Source organism: Eleutherodactylus coqui, chromosome 6 (genome assembly GCF_035609145.1).
Source record: "Eleutherodactylus coqui strain aEleCoq1 chromosome 6, aEleCoq1.hap1, whole genome shotgun sequence".
Taxonomy (NCBI): Eukaryota; Metazoa; Chordata; class Amphibia; order Anura; family Eleutherodactylidae; genus Eleutherodactylus; species Eleutherodactylus coqui.
The window spans coordinates 102,137,399-102,155,495 of NC_089842.1; positions in this window are offsets into that span (position 1 = coordinate 102,137,399).

Below are 18,097 nucleotides of genomic sequence, written 5' to 3' on the forward strand. Positions count from 1 at the left end.
AGTGTGGTACCAATGGAATAGGCAAGGATGCAGTAAAATATCAGGCTGAGATTTGGGAAACCAGAAATCATACAATGGGGTAAACTGGGCTTGAGGTCAGGGAAGGTGGCAATTGGACAAAATGTAGTCAGAAAACAAGCCAAGGTTGGGATAAACAGAGTTTGGGAAAGGTGGGTATGTAATCGAAGGCAGACAGAGTTCCGAAAACCTTTGCTTCAAACACTAAGAACCTTATAGCTCAGGCATGTTCCAGTGAGGAAAGGTGTCTTAAATAATAAGGGCTGGGAAAGGCTAGGGACAAGAAAGCTGGGTGAGTGTGCTGAACCTTTAAGAGGCAGGCCGAGCACACCCTACTGGCCAAGGCAGCAGCTAGAGAAATAGAGCTGCATCTGCCACACGGAAGATGTAGAGCAAGAGGATGGTGATGGCCCCAACCAGCAGGAGGGGTAGCTGAGGGGAAGTTCCGCCGACCATGATTCACAGACATAACACCTTGGACTATGTTTATGTGTTTTAAATATTTTATGCACCGCACTTGACAAGTGGGCATGGCCTAGTGGGGAAGAGGGTAGCTTCAATGTGACAATGTGCTCCAGAATTGTGCCAAATGTTGGTTTAAAATACTAGTGCAAAGAAAACTAACCAATAGGTAGTGTAAACTTAAACAAAAATGTCTAAAAAAGTGCATAAATCACTGTGATAAATTTGAACATTTTTAGACTGCCTGGTCTAAGCTTACACTGTGTAACTTATGGTGCGCTGCCTATTCCAAGTACTGCAGGAGTACATTGTGACACATGGGATGTATGCCCTAAGAACATGTATTACAGACGGAGACCCTAGACTGTGACCATAATTTTCACGATCTTCTAAATACCAGATCAAAATCCCAACATCTTTACCCTTTAATTAAACCAAAAATCATTTAGCTGGATTTTAAGGGCCCTTTACAAGGAATGACTATTGTTCAAACAATCATCGAATTATTCGAAGACGAATGATAATCACTCAGTGTAAACATAGCCAGTGATTGAACGATAATTCATGTACTTTACTTCATAGTTAATTTTATGCAAGCATAAAAATCATTGTTTGTCATTTACTAGTCATTGTGTGCAAAAGGTGATCGTTCAGCCATTCGCAAACCATTACCAGGCATTTCCAGACTCTTTTGACTGATCAACGATGGAATAAATGAGCTAAACAATAAAATAATGAAAGAAAAATAATTTGTGCATGTGAATGTACATTGTTTGAAAGCAAACAACTTGTTTACTCATTCGGTGTAAAAGGACCCAAATTGTTGGTAGTGATTAGAGATGAGCGAGCAACAAAATGCTCGGGTGCTCGTTACTCGGGACGAAATTTTCGCGATGCTCGAGGGTTCGTTTCGAGTAACGAACCCCATTGAAGTCAATGGGCGACCCGAGCATTTTTGTATATCGCCAATGCTCGCTAATGTTTCCATTTATGAAAATCTGGGCAATTCAAGAAAGTGATGGGAACGACAGAGCAACGGATAGGGCAGGCGAGGGGCTACATGTTGGGCTGCATCTCAAGTTCCCAGGTCCCACTATTAAGCCACAATAGCGGCAAGAGTGGGCCCCCCCCTCCCAACAATTTTTACTTCTGAAAAGCCCTCATTAGTAATGCATACCTTAGCTAAGCACCACACTACCTCCAACAAAGCACAATCACTGCCTGCATGACACTCCGCTGCCACTTCTCCTGGGTTACATGCTGCCCAACCCCCCCCCCCCCGCACGACCCAGTGTCCACAGCGCACACCAAAGTGTCCCTGTGCAGCCTTCAGCTGCCTTCATGCCAGACCACCCTCATGTCTATTTATAAGTGCGTCTGCCATGAGGAGGAACCGCAGGCACACACTGCAGAGGGTTGGCGCGGCTAGGCAGCGACCCTATTTAAAAGGGGCGGGGCGATAGCCCACAATGCTGTACAGAAGCAATGAGAAATATAATCCTGTGCCACCGCCATCAGGAACTGCACACGTGGGCATAGCAATGGGGAACCTATGTGCCACACACTATTCATTCTGTCAAGGTGTCTGCATGCCCCAGTCAGACCGCGGTTTTTTATAAATAGTCACAGGCAGGTACAACTCCGCAATGGGAATTCCGTGTACACCCACAGCATGGGTGGCTCCCTGGAACCCACCGGCTGTACATAAATGTATCCCATTGCAGTGCCCTGGACAGCAGAGCTAACGTCAGATTAAATGCAGGTGGCCTTCGGCCCACACTGCATGCCCCTACCTGACCGGGGTTTTTAATTCATAGACACAGGCAGGTACAACTCCCTATTGTGAAGTCCCTGTGGACCGACAGCATGGGTGGGTGCCAGGAAGCCACCGGCGGTACGTAAATATATCCCATTGCATTGCCCATCACAGCTGAGGTAATGTCATGTTTAATGCAGGTGGGCTTCGGCCCACACTGCATGCCCCAGTCAGACTGGGGTTCTTTAGAAGTGGACACATGCAGTTACAACTCCGTGTGGACCGACAGCATGGGTGGCTCCCTGGAACCCACCGACGGTACATAAATATATCCCATTGCAGTACCCAGCACAGCTGAGGTAATGTCATGTTTAATGCAGGTGGGCTTCGGCCCACACTGCATGCCCCAGTCAGACTGGGGTTCTTTAGAAGTGGACACATGCAGTTACAACTCCGTGTGGACCGACAGCATGGGTGGCTCCTTGGAACCCACCGGCGGTACATAAATATATCCCATTGCATTGCCCATCACAGCTGAGGTAATGTCATGTTTAATGCAGGTGGGCTTCGGCCCACACTGCATGCCCCAGTCAGACTGGGGTTCTTTAGAAGTGGACACATGCAGTTACAACTCCGTGTGGACCGACAGCATGGGTGGCTCCCTGGAACCCACCGACGGTACATAAATATATCCCATTGCAGTACCCAGCACAGCTGAGGTAATGTCATGTTTAATGCAGGTGGGCTTCGGCCCACACTGCATGCCCCAGTCAGACTGGGGTTCTTTAGAAGTGGACACATGCAGTTACAACTCCGTGTGGACCGACAGCATGGGTGGCTCCTTGGAACCCACCGGCGGTACATAAATATATCCCATTGCATTGCCCATCACAGCTGAGGTAATGTCATGTTTAATGCAGGTGGGCTTCGGCCCACACTGCATGCCCAGGTCAGACTGGGGTTCTTTAGAAGTGGACACATGCAGTTACAACTCCCTGTGGACCCACAGCATGGGTGGCTCCCTGGAACCCACCGACGGTACATAAATATATCCCATTGCAGTGCCCAGCACAGCTGAGGTAATGTCATGTTTAATGCAGGTGGGCTTCGGCCCACACTGCATGCCCCAGTCAGACTGGGGTTCTTTAGAAGTGGACACATGCAGTTACAACTCCGTGTGGACCGACAGCATGGGTGGCTCCCTGGAACCCATCGGCGGTACATAAATATATCCCATTGCATTGCCCATCACAGCTGAGGTAATGTCATGTTTAATGCAGGTGGGCTTCGGCCCACACTGCATGCCCCAGTCAGACTGGGGTTCTTTAGAAGTGGACACATGCAATATCCCATTGCAGTGCCCAGCACAGCTGATGTAACGTCAGCTTTAATGCCGGTGGGCAAAAAATTTATTGGATTACACTGTAGGCGAGGGCCCCAAAAAATTGTGTACCAACAGTACTAATGTACGTCAGAAAAATTGCCCATGCCCAACCAAGAGGGCAGGTGAAACCCATTAATCGCTTTGGTTAATGTGGCTTAATTTGTAACTAGGTCTGGAGGCAGCCCAGTTAAAATAAAAATTGGTTCAGGTGCAAGTTTCAACGCTTTAATGAGCATCGAAACGTATAAAAATTGTTTACAAAAATTATATGACTGAGCCTTGTGGGCCTAAGAAAAATTGCCCGTTCGGCGTGATTATGTCAGGTTTCAGGAGGAGGAGCAGGAGGAGGAGGATGAATATTATACACAGATTGATGAAGCTAAAAGGTCCACGTTTTTGATGGTGATAGAGAACAATGCTTCCATCCGCGGGTGCAGCCTACGTATTGTTTAGCTATCCCTGCTGTCCGCTGGTGGAGAAGAGAAGTCTGGGGAAATCCAGGCTTTGTTCATCTTGATGAGTGTAAGCCTGTCGGCACTGTCGGTTGACAGGCGGGTACGCTTATCTGTGATGATTCCCCCAGCCGCACTAAACACCCTCTCTGACAAGACGCTAGCCGCAGGACAAGCAAGCACCTCCAGGGCATACAGCGCGAGTTCAGGCCACGTGTCCAGCTTCGACACCCAGTAGTTGTAGGGGGCAGAGGCGTCACGGAGGATGGTCGTGCGATGGGCTACGTACTCCCTCACCATCCGTTTACAGTGCTCCCGCCGACTCAGCCTTGACTGGGGAGCGGTGACACAGTCTTGCTGGGGAGCCAGAAAGCTGTCCAAGGCCTTAGAGAGTGTTCCCCTGCCTGTGCTGTGCATGCTGCCTGATCTCTACGCCTCCCCTGCTACCTGGCCCTCGGAACTGCGCCTTCGGCCACTAGCGCTGTCGGATGGGAATTTTACTATCAGTTTGTTCGCCAGGGTCCTGTAGTATAGCATCACTCTCGAACCCCTTTCCTCTTCGGGTATGAGAGTGGAAAGGTTCTCCTTATACCGTGGGTCGAGCAGTGTGTACACCCAGTAATCCGTAGTGGCCAGAATGCGTGTAACGCGAAGGTCACGAGAAAGGCATCCTAACATGAAGTCAGCCATGTGTGCCAGGGTACCTGTACGCAACACATGGCTGTCCTCACTAGGAAGATCACTTTCAGGATCCTCCTCCTCCTCCTCAGGCCATACACGCTGAAAGGATGACAGGCAAGCAGCATGAGTACCCTCAGCAGTGGGCCAAGCTGTCTCTTCCCCCTCCTCCTCATCCTCCTCATGCTCCTCCTCCTCCTCAACGCGCTGAGATATAGACAGTAGGGTGCTCTGACTATCCAGCAACATACTGTCTTCCCCCGCCTCTGTTTCCGAGCGCAAAGCGTCTGCCTTTATGCTTTGCAGGGAACTTCTCAACAGGCATAGCAGAGGAATGGTGACGCTAATGATTGCAGCATCGCCGCTCACCATCTGGGTAGACTCCTCAAAGTTTCCAAGGACCTGGCAGATGGCTGCCAACCAGGCCCACTCTTCTGTAAAGAATTGAGGAGGCTGACTCCCACTGCGCCGCCCATGTTGGAGTTGGTATTCCACTATAGCTCTACGCTGCTCATAGAGCCTGGCCAACATGTGGAGCGTAGAGTTCCACCGTGTGGGCACGTCGCACAGCAGTCGGTGCGCTGGCAGATGAAACCGATGTTGCAGGGTGCGCAGGGTGGCAGCGTCCGTGTGGGACTTGCGGAAATGTGCACAAAGCCGGCGCACCTTTCCGAGCAGGTCTGAAAAGCATGGGTAGCTTTTCAGAAAGCGCTGAACCACCAAATTAAAGACGTTGGCCAGGCATGGCACGTGTGTGAGGCCGCCGAGCTGCAGAGCCACCACCAGGTTACAGCCTTTGTCACACATGACCATGCCCGTTTGGAGGCTCAGCGGCGCAAGCCAGCGGTTGGTCTGCTCTGTCAGACCCTGCAGCAGTTCGTGGGCCATGTGCCTCTTCTCTCCTAAGCTGAGTAGTTTCAGCACGGCCTGCTGACGCTTGCCCACTGCTGTGCTGCCGTGCCACGCGGCACCGACTGCTGGCGACGTGCTGCTGCTGACACATCTTGATTGCGAGACAGAGGTTGCATAGGAGGAGGAGGAGGGTGGTTTAGTGGAGGAAGCATACACCGCCGCAGATACCACCAGCGCCCTGGGGCCCACAATTCTGGGGGTGGGTAGGATGTGAGCGGTCCCAGGCTCTGACTCTGTCCCAGCCTCCACTAAATTCACCCAATGTGCCATCAGGGAGATATAGTGGCCCTGCCCGCCTTTGCTTATCCACGTGTCCGTTGTTAAGTGGACCTTGGCAGTAACCGCGTTGGTGAGGGCGCGTACAATGTTGCGGGAGACGTGGTCGTGCAGGGCTGGGACGGCACATCAGGAAAAGTAGTGGCGACTGGGAACTGAGTAGCGCGGGGCCGCCGCCGCCATCATGCTTTTGAAAGCCTCCGTTTCTGAGGTCAGCGGAGTAGAGGGTGTGGGTGAAGGCCAGGAGACGGTAGTGCCTGTGTCCTGAGAGGGGGGTTGTATCTCAGTGGCAGGTTGGTGCAAACCGGAGGCGGTGAACGGCCTTCGTCCCACCTTGTGGGGTGCTTGGCCATCATATGTCTGCGCATGCTGGTGGTGGTGAGGCTGGTGGTGGTGGCTCCCCGGCTGATCTTGGCGCGACAAAGGTTGCACACCACTGTTCGTCAGTCGTCTGCACTCTCAGTGAAAAACTGCCAGACCTTTGAGCACCTCGGCCTCTGCAGGGCGGCATGGCGCGAGGGGGCGCTTTGGGAAACAGTTGGTGGATTATTCGGTCTGGCCCTGCCTCTACCCCTGGACACCGCACTGCCTCTTCCAACCTGCCCTGCTGCTGCACTTGCCTCCCCCTCTGAAGACCTGTCCTCAGTAGGCTTAGCAAACCAGGTGGGGTTAGTCACCTCATCGTCCTGCTGCTCTTCCTCCGAATCCTCTGTGCGCTCCTCCCTCGGACTTACTCCAATTACTACTACCTGAGTGATAGATAACTGTGTCTCATCGTCATCGTCCTACTCACCCACTGAAAGCTCTTGAGACAGTTGCCGGAAGTCCCCAGCCGCATCCCCCGGACCCTGGGAACTTTCCAAAGGTTGGGCATCGGTCACGACAAACTCCTCCAGTGGGAGAGGATTCGGAACCATTGCTGCCCATTCTGGGCAGGGGCCCGAGAACAGTTCCTGGGAGTCTGCCTGCTCCTCAGAATGTGTCATTGTAATGGAGTGAGGAGGCTGGGAGGAAGGAGGAGCAGCAGCCAGAGGATTCAGAGTTGCAGCAGTGGACGGCGCAGAATTCTGGGTGGTCGATAGATTGCTGGATGCACTTTCTGCCATCCACGACAGGACCTGCTCACACTGCTCATTTTCTAATAAAGGTCTACCGCGTGGACCCATTAATTGTGAGATGAATGTGGGGACGCCAGAAACGTGCCTCTCTCCTAATCCCGCAGCAGTCGGCTGCGATACACCTGGATCAGGAGCATGGCCTGTGCCCAAACCCTGACTTGGGCCTCCGCGTCCTCACCCGCGTCCACGCCCTCTAGGCCTACCCCTACCCCTCAGCATGCTGTATCAGCAGTAGTGCAGAAACAGAACGCTGTAATTAAATGTGCTGCTTATTGGCCTGTGGTTGGAGGCTGACTTCGCTTACGGAGCGCACAGCAGAGGCAGGAAAGAATTTTGCTCAAGCCTGCTGTAACACTTAGCTGGCTGCGTATGAATTAGGACAACTACCCCCAGCAGAGACGCAGTACAGTCAGGACGGTCACAGGCAGCCCAAATAGATTTTTTTCCCCAATTTTTTTTGGAAAAGCCCACTGCCTATATAGACTGGATATGTCTTTCACTGTCCCTGCCTCACCACCACTACTGGCCGTGGACTATGTAAAATTACTGCAGACTGTTTCACTCTGGACAGGATGACAGCGGTGATGTAAGAGGCAACGCAGAGGCAGGAAAGAATTTTGCGCAAGCCTGCTGTAACACTTAGCTGGCTGCGTATGAATTAGGACAACTACCCGCAGCAGAGACGCAGTACAGGCAGGACGGTCACAGGCAGCCCAAATAGATTTTTTTTCCCACATTTTTTTGGAAAAGCCCACTGCCTATATAGACTGTATATGTCTTTCACTGTCCCTGCCTCACCACCACTACTGGCCGTGGACTATGTAAAATTATTGCAGACTGTTTCACTCTGGACAGGATGACAGCGGTGATGTAAGAGGCAACGCAGAGGCAGGAAAGAATTTTGCGCAAGCCTGCTGTAACACTTAGCTGGCTGCGTATGAATTAGGACAACTACCCCCAGCAGAGACGCAGTACAGTCAGGACGGTCACAGGCAGCCCAAATAGATTTTTTTTCCAAAATTTTTTTGGAAAAGCCCACTGCCTATATAGACTGGATATGTCTTTCACTGTCCCTGCCTCACCACCACTACTGGCCGTGGACTATGTAAAATTACTGCAGGACGCAATGCTCTGGACGCAATGCTCTGCACAGCCGATATACAAAAAAAAAATTAAAAATGTGCAACACTGCAAAAAGTAGCCTCAACAGTACTGCACACGGTCAGATGTGGCCCTAAGAAGGACCGTTGGGGTTCTTGAAGCCTAAAATAACTCCTAACACTCTCCCTATAGCAGCTCCGGCATCAGTAGCACTTTCCCTGATCTCTGTCAGAATGCATCTGTGGCGAGCCGCGGGAGGGGCCGATTTATATACTCGGGTGACACCTGATCTCGCCAGCCACTCACTGCAGGGGGGTGGTATAGGGCTTGAACGTCGCAGGGGGAAGTTGTAATGCCTTCCCTGTCTTTCTATTGGCCTGAAAAGCGCGCTAACGTCTCAGAGATGAAAGTGAAAGTAACTCGAACATCGCGTGGTGCTCGCCTCTAGTAACGAGCATCTCGAACATGCTAATACTCGAACGAGTATCAAGCTCGGACGAGTACGTTTGCTCATCTCTAGTAGTGATCTATTGAGCTTACTGTACTCCTAGCTGAAGAAGATTATTCAGTATTAGACTGGGATCATCATAAAAATAGTAAGCTTTTGGTCAACACCAGGCAAACCTAAGTAGACATCAGGGGCAAATGGGCTTGCGGTGCTCTTGGCATCTATGATTTTTAAGCTGTGGGCAGTGAAAACAGGGAGCCTAATGTTTTTTTATCCCTAAAAAGACCATATGCATCGGTCAACCATACAATTAGTGTAGAAGAACTCAAGAACCCTAGGACCTTGCCTACTGTCAAACATATGTGAGATGGCTGATAACAGCATCCTATTTCTACATGGATAACTAAACGGTCTTCTGGCCTTCTGCTAGATCAGTCTAAAGCCACTGGCACACTAGTCAAACTACTAATGACCACTTGTCTGTTTGTATGTGTGTGGGTGCTTCTCATGCTCCACCCTTCGTGATGCCATCGCAGGTCCTACAGGATATGTAAAACACAGAGCCTGACCAACAGAAGAACAACAAAGTTGGGCTCTTGGAAGGGAAGGACAAAAATAACAAAATGAGAATACAATTAAGCCGTTATTATCTCAGACACAACTTAGCGGTCCTGACAGAATACACTGACCCACCACCACCACAGAAATCCTGCAGGCTGAAGGACCTGTTTTGACGTCACTCCCACGTGATCAGCACTGCTGTGGGAGGAGCCATTCTAGAGTTTGGTAGAAGGTACTGAATACTGGATAAGCACCAACCCAGAGAGCCACCTACAAAGCCGGACAGCAGCTACCAGGACCTGTGATGACATCACTGTCATGTGATCACCTGTATGGGTGGAGTCAGGGATCACATGACCAGGTGCTAATCACTGTATCCAGGAGTCTGCTGTGCTGGTGATGTCTGGAAATCCGGATGGATGTGGATGTACCACAGCTGTTTGTGATACGGGGGAATCAGGATGGATGTAGTAAAGCTTTGTATGCAATCTGGGGGAATCAGGATGCATGTAGTAGATTTGTGTGTGTTATGTGTGGGGCTCGGGATAGACGTAGTACAGCTGTGTGTGTGTGAATCAGGATGCATGTAATAGAGCTGTGTGTGTCATGTGTGGGAATCAGCATGGATGTAGTACAGCTCTGTGTGTAATGTGCTGTGTGTGTAATGTGAGGGGATCAGGATGGATAGAGTACAGCTGTGTGTGTCATGTGTGGGGATCAGGATGGATGTAGTAGAGCTGTGTGTCATGTGTGGGAATCAGGAAGGATGTAGTACAGCTGTGTGTGTCATGTGTGGAGGTCAGCATGGATGTAGTTCAGCTGTTTGTGTAATGTCTGCGCATCAACATGAATGTAGTAGAGCTGTATGTGTGATGTCTGGGAATCAGGATGGATGTAGTAGAGCTGTGTGAAGTGTGGGGTCAGGATGGATGTAGTAGAGCTATGTGTGTGATGTGTGTGAATCACCATGGATGTAGCAGAGCTGCTTGTGTCATGTGTGGGAATCAGGATGGATGTAGAACAGCTGTAAGTGTAATATCTGCGCATCAGCATGGATGTAGTAGAGCTCTGTGTGTAATGTGTGGGAATCAGGATGGATGTTGTAGACCTGTGTGTGCGTGATGTCTGAAAATCAGGATGGATGTAGTAGAGCTGTGTGATGTGTAGGGTCAGAGTGGATATAGTAGGGCTGTGTGTGTGATGTCTAAGAATCAGCATGGATGTAGCATGTAGAACAGCTGTGTGATGCATTGCGCTACCAGAAACACTGGTACTATGCTTTCTTAATAATTACTAGTATATTTCTGTCCGTCTGCTGTCCATGTTAATTCACGGACGGCACACAGGCCCATTATATATTCTTTGAGACTATGCACGCTGACGTGTTTTTAACGCAGACTGACGGACTGCATGAAAAAACTCATTGCATGTCCTATTCTTGTCCGTATCATGAACCAGAATTAGGGCATGCAAATGCATGATAATGTGCGGGCCATCCGTGTATAAGACAGCGCGGACAAATGTCTAGGTGGTGTCCAATGTGATTTGCGTCGGAACTTCTTGGGCACAACTCATACACATGGCAAGTTGGCACCCGGTCTAAGCCTGAGATCGCCAGATTAGCAGCTTTTCTCTTGACTCTCTTCACTTATTGAATGTCCAATGCAATGGTACGCAGCTCTGTGAATTGTATTGATTTTACAAAAGGACAAGGAAAAACCAAATACATTTTCTATTTTGGTTTTCACGGTGGAAAACTAAATTAATTTCTCACATCAGAAAGTGTCCGTCACCTGAGCCCGGATCAATAAGCAGACCTTAAGTGGAGCGGGTGTGAATTGTATCTTACACAGACGTCTGTACAATAAGTCTTTTCTACATCTCCTATTCATTTAATTGACATGCAAGAGGTGTACGGTCTCCGCTCTACAAACCATTCAGTCTAATCTCTCTGGTCACATGATAGATTGAAATGGATGCAGATATTTTTGTAATTGCAGTTCTGATATCTACAATTATGTTCTCTCTCTGCTCCATCTACAAAAGTAGATACTTCATATTTTAATTGAACATGGCCTTCGTCGTCAATGGCTACAAATAGGCAGAGAGCATATGCTTGCTATGTTGTTCTTAAATGACAAGCACCAATTGAGTCAACTAGAGCAGGGTTTAAAAAGGCAAAAAAAAAGGACATGGCAAATGTAGTAGAGCTGAGTTTGTCATCGGAACTACTCATTTTACACAGCACTACAGTTAAATCTCATTTATGTATATACACTGTTACATGCAATGTGTAATGTGAATACTATTCACAGACTGACTAAGAATATCATTTTTATTAATTTCTATTAAAAAACCACATAAATCCTATTAAGATAATGTAGAGATTACCACTATTAAATATTAGTGGGATAAGTATATCTTAGTATCCCCCAAAAAGTATATTTAGGATACTTTTGATATACTTAAAACTTTTGCAATCCCTAAGCATTAGAGATGAGCGAACGTACTCGTCCGAGCTTAATACTCATTCGAGTATTAGCGTGTTCGAGATGCTCGTTACTCGTGACGAGTACCACGCGATGTTCGAGTTACTTTCACTTTCATCTCTGAGACGTTACCGCGCTTTTCAGGCCAATAGAAAGACAGGGAAGGCATTACAACTTCCCCCTGCAACGTTCAAGCCCTATACCACCCCCCTGCAGTGAGTGGCTGGCGAGATCAGGTGTCACCCGAGTATATAAATCGGCCCCTCCCGCGGCTCGCCACAGATGCATTCTGACATAGTTCAGGGAAAGTGCTGTCTTGCTGGAGTTGCTATAGGGAGAGTGTTAGGAGTTATTTTAGGCTTCAAGAACCCCAACGGTCCTTCTTAGGGCCACATCTAACCGTATGCAGTAGTGTGGAGGCTGCTTTTTGCAGTGTTGCACATTTTTTTTTTTTGTATATCGGCTGTGCAGAGCATTGCATTGCCTCCTTAGTCTGCAGTAATTGATCGCCGTCATCCCGCCAGAGGGAAACAGTATACATAATATTATACACTGCCTAAAGTATCTATCTGCTGGGGGTAGTAGTCGTAATTAATACGCAGCTAAGCGTTACAGCAGGCTTGCGCAAAATTGTATCCTGGATCTGCTGTCTCTGTTACATGATCGCCGTCATCCCGCCAGAGGGAAACAGTATACATAATATTATACGCTGCCTACAGTATCTATCTGCTGGGGGTAGTAGTCCTAATTAATACGCAGCTATGCGTTACAGCAGGCTTGCGCAAAATTGTTTCCTGGATCTGCTGTCTCTGTTACATGATCGCCGTCATCCCGCCAGAGGGAAACAGTATACATAATATTATACGCTGCCTACAGTATCTATCTGCTGGGGGTAGTAGTCGTAATTAATACGCAGCTAAGCGTTACAGCAGGCTTGCGCAAAATTGTATCCTGGATCTGCTGTCTCTGTTACATAATCACCGTCATCCCGCCAGAGGGAAACAGTATACATAATATTATACGCTGCTTACAGTATCTATCTGCTGGGGGTAGTAGTCCTAATTAATACGCAGCTAAGCATTACAGCAGGCTTGCGCAAAATTGTTTCCTGGATCTGCTGTCTCTGTTACATCAGTGCCGTCATCCCGCCAGAGGGAAACAGTATACATAATATTTTACGCTGCCTACAGTATCTATCTGCTGGGGGTAGTAGTCCTAATTAATACGCAGCTAAGCGTTACAGCAGGCTTGCGCAAAATTGTTTCCTGGATCTGCTGTCTCTGTTACATGATCGCCGTCATCCCGCCAGAGGGAAAGAGTATACATAATAGTATACGCTGCCTACAGTATCTATCTGCTGGGGGTAGTAGTCCTAATTAATACGCAGCTAAGCGTTACAGCAGGCTTGCGCAAAATTGTTTCCTGGATCTGCTGTCTCTGTTACATCAGCGCTGTCATCCCGCCAGTGGGAATGAGTATACATAATATTATACGCTGCCTACAGTATCTATCTGCTGGGGGTAGTAGTCCTAATTAATACGCAGCTAAGCATTACAGCAGGCTTGCGCAAAATTGTTTCCTGGATCTGCTGTCTCTGTTACATCAGTGCCGTCATCCCGCCAGAGGGAAACAGTATACATAATATTATACGCTGCCTACAGTATCTATCTGCTGGGGGTAGTAGTCCTAATTAATACGCAGCTAAGCGTTACAGCAGGCTTGCGCAAAATTGTTTCCTGGATCTGCTGTCTCTGTTACATGATCGCCGTCATCCCGCCAGAGGGAAAGAGTATACATAATATTATACGCTGCCTACAGTATCTATCTGCTGGGGGTAGTAGTCCTAATTAATACGCAGCTAAGCGTTACAGCAGGCTTGCGCAAAATTGTTTCCTGGATCTGCTGTCTCTGTTACATCAGCGCTGTCATCCCGCCAGAGGGAAACAGTATACATAATATTATACGCTGCCTACAGTATCTATCTGCTGGGGGTAGTAGTCCTAATTAATACGCAGCTATGCGTTACAGCAGGCTTGCGCAAAATTGTTTCCTGGATCTGCTGTCTCTGTTACATGATCGCCGTCATCCCGCCAGAGGGAAACAGTATACATAATATTATACGCTGCTTACAGTATCTATCTGCTGGGGGTAGTAGTCGTAATTAATACGCAGCTAAGCGTTACAGCAGGCTTGCTCAAAATTGTATCCTGGATCTGCTGTCTCTGTTACATGATCACCGTCATCCCGCCAGAGGGAAACAGTATACATAATATTATACGCTGCTTACAGTATCTATCTGCTGGGGGTAGTAGTCCTAATTAATACGCAGCTAAGCGTTACAGCAGGCTTGCGCAAAATTGTTTCCTGGATCTGCTGTCTCTGTTACATCAGCGCTGTCATCCCGCCAGAGGGAAACAGTATACATAATATTATATGCTGCCTACAGTATCTATCTGCTGGGGGTAGTAGTCCTAATTAATATGCAGCTAAGCGTTACAGCAGGCTTGCGCAAAATTGTTTCCTGGATCTGCTGTCTCTGTTACATCAGCGCTGTCATCCCGCCAGAGGGAAACAGTATACATAATATTATACGCTGCCTACAGTATCTATCTGCTGGAGGTAGTAGTCCTAATTAATACGCAGCTAAGCGTTACAGCAGGCTTGCGCAAAATTGTTTCCTGGATCAGCTCTCTCTGTTACATGATCGCCGTCATCCCGCCAGAGGGAAACAGTATACATAATATTATACGCTGCCTACAGTATCTGTCTGCTGTATCAGCTCAGCATTTAAAAAAAATAGAAGCAAAATACTTAAGGCCTACTACTGGCCTTTGGCCACTTGACTGCTTCTGCGCTGTGAATTCCACTAGCTCAGTCATACGCACCTACGTCTCACTACAGGCGTGCGCAAAATTGTTTCCTGGCCATGTTGTGCATTCCGTAAGGGAAGTCAGCCTCCAACCATAGGCCAATAAGCGGCACATTTAATTACAGCGTTCTGTTTCTGCACTACTGGTAATACAGCATGCTGAGGAGTAGGGGTAGGCCTAGAGGACGTGGACGCGGGCGAGGACGCGGAGGCCCAAATCAGGGTTTGGGCACAGGCCGAGCTCCTGATCCAGGTGTATCGCAGCCGACTGCTGCAGGATTAGAAGAGAGGCACGTTTCTGGTGTCCCCACATTCATCTCACAATTAATGGGTCCACGCGGTAGACCTTTATTAGAAAATGAGCAGTGTGAGCAGGTCCTGTCGTGGATGGCAGAAAGTGCATCCAGCAATCTATCGACCACCCAGAATTCTACACCGTCCACTGCTGCAACTCTGAATCCTCCCAGCCTCCTCACTCCATTACAATGACACATTCTGAGGAGCAGGCAGACTCCCAGGAACTGTTCTCGGGCCCCTGCCCAGAATGGGCAGCAATGGTTCCGAATCCTCTCCCACTGGAGGAGTTTGTCATGACCGATGCCCAACCTTTGGAAAGTTCCCGGGGTCCGGGGGATAAGGCTGGGGACTTCCGGCAACTGTCTCAAGAGCTTTCAGTGGGTGAGGAGGACGATGACGATGAGACACAGTTGTCTATCACTCAGGTAGTAGTAATTGGAGTAAGTACGAGGGAGGAGCGCACAGAGGATTCGGAGGAAGAGCAGCAGGATGATGAGGTGACTGACCCCACCTGGTTTGCTACGCCTACTGAGGACAGGTCTTCAGAGGGGGAGGCAAGTGCAGCAGCAGGGCAGGTTGGAAGAGGCAGTGCGGTGGCCAGGGGTAGAGGCAGGGCCAGACCGAATAATCCACCAACTGTTTCCCAAAGCGCCCCCTCGCGCCATGCCGCCCTGCAGAGGCCGAGGTGCTCAAAGGTCTGGCAGTTTTTCACTGAGAGTGCAGATGACCGACGAACAGTGGTGTGCAACCTTTGTCGCGCCAAGATCAGCCGGGGAGCCACCACCACCAGCCTCACCACCACCAGCATGCGCAGACATATGATGGCCAAGCACCCCACAAGGTGGGATGAAGGCCGTTCACCGCCTCCGGTTTGCACCGCTGCCTCTCCCCCTGTGCCCAAACCTGCCACTGAGATACAACCCCCCTCTCAGGACACAGGCACTACCGTCTCCTGGCCTGCACCCACACCCTGACCTCCGCTGTGCTCGGCCCCATCCACCAATGTCTCTCAGCGCACCGTCCAGCCGTCGCTAGCGCAAGTGTTGGAGCGCAAGCGCAAGTACGCCGCCACGCACCCGCACGCTCAAGCGTTAAACGTGCACATAGCCAAATTTATCAGCCTGGAGATGCTGCCGTATAGGGATGTGGAAACGGAGGCTTTCAAAGCTATGATGGCGGCGGCGGTCCCGCGCTACTCAGTTCCCAGTCGCCACTACTTTTCCCGATGTGCCGTCCCAGCCCTGCACGACCACGTCTCCCGCAACATTGTACGCGCCCTCACCAACGCGGTTACTGGCAAGGTTCACTTAACAACGGACATGTGGACAAGCACAGGCAGGCAGGGCCACTATATCTCCCTGACGGCACATTGGGTGAATTTAGTGGAGGCTGGGACAGAGTCAGAGCCTGGGACCGCTCACGTCCTACCCACCCCCAGAATTGCGGGCCCCAGCTCGGTGGTGGTATCTGCGGCGGTGTATGTTTCCTCCACTCAAGCACCCTCCTCCTCCTCCTCCTACGCAACCTCTGTCTCGCAATCAAGATGTGTCAGCAGCAGCACGTCGCCAGCAGTCGGTGTCGTGCGGCGTGGCAGCATAGCGGTGGGCAAGCGTCAGCAGGCCGTGCTGAAACTACTCAGCTTAGGAGAGAAGAGGCACACGGCCAACGAACTGCTGCAGGGTCTGACAGAGCAGACCGACCGCTGGCTTGCGCCGCTGAGCCTCCAACCGGGCATGGTCGTGTGTGACAACGGCCGTAACCTGGTGGCGGCTCTGCAGCTCGGCAGCCTCACGCACGTGCCATGCCTGGCCCACGTCTTTAATTTGGTGGTTCAGCGCTTTCTGAAAAGCTACCCACACTTGTCATACCTGCTTGGAAAGGTGCGCCGGGTCAGCGCACATTTCCGCAACTCCAAGACGGACGCTGCCACCCTGCGCACCCTGCAACGTCGGTTTCATCTGCCAGTGCACCGATTGCTGTGCGACGTGCCCACACAGTGGAACTCTACGCTCCACATGTTGGCCAGGCTCTATGAGCAGCGTAGAGCTATAGTGGAATACCAACTCCAACATGGGCGACGCAGTGGGAGTCAGCCTCCTCAATTCTTTACAGAAGAGTGGGCCTGGTGGGCAGACATCTGCCATGTCCTTGGAAACTTTGAGGAGTCTACCCAGATGGTGAGCGGCGATGCTGCAATCATTAGCGTCACCATTCCTCTGCTATGCCTCTTGAGAAGTTCCCTGCAAAGCATAAAGGCAGACGCTTTGCGCTCGGAAACAGAGGCGGGGGAAGACAGTATGTCGCTGGATAGTCAGAGCACCCTCCTGTCTATATCTCAGCGCGTTGAGGAGGAGGAGGAGCATGAGGAGGAGGGGGAAGAGACAGCTTGGCCCACTGCTGAGGGTACCCATGCTGCTTGCCTGTCATCCTTTCAGCGTGTATGGCCTGAGGAGGAGGATCCTGAAAGTGATCTTCCTAGTGAGGACAGCCATGTGTTGCGTACAGGTACCCTGGCACACATGGCTGACTTCATGTTAGGATGCCTTTCTCGTGACCCTCGCGTTACACGCATTCTGGCCACTACGGATTACTGGGTGTACACACTGCTTGACCCACGGTATAAGGAGAACCTTTCCACTCTCATACCCGAAGAGGAAAGGGGTTCAAGAGTGATGCTATACCACAGGACCCTGGCGGACAAGCTGATGGTAAAATTCCCATCCGACAGCGCTAGTGGCAGAAGGCGCAGTTCCGAGGGGAGGCGCGGAGATCAGGCAGCATGTACAGCACAGGCAGGGGAACACTCTCTAAGGCCCTGGACAGCTTTCTGGCTCCCCAGCAAGACTGTGTCACCGCTCCCCTGTCAAGGCTGAGTTGGCGGGAGCACTGTAAAAGGATGGTGAGGGAGTACGTAGCCGATCGCACGACCGTCCTCCGTGATGCCTCTGCCCCATACAACTACTGGGTGTCGAAGCTGGACACGTGGCCTGAACTCGCGCTGTATGCCCTGGAGATGCTTGCTTGTCCTGCGGCTAGCGTCTTGTCAGAGAGGGTGTTTAGTGCGGCTGGGGGAATCATCACGGATAAGCGTACCCGCCTGTGAACCGACAGTGCCGACAGGCTTACACTCATCAAGATGAACAAAGCCTGGATTTCCCCAGACTTCTCTTCTCCACCAGCGGACAGCAGCGATACCTAAGCAATACGTAGGCTGCACCCGCGGATGGAAGCATTGTTCTCTATCACCATCAAAAACGTGGACCTTTTAGCTTCATC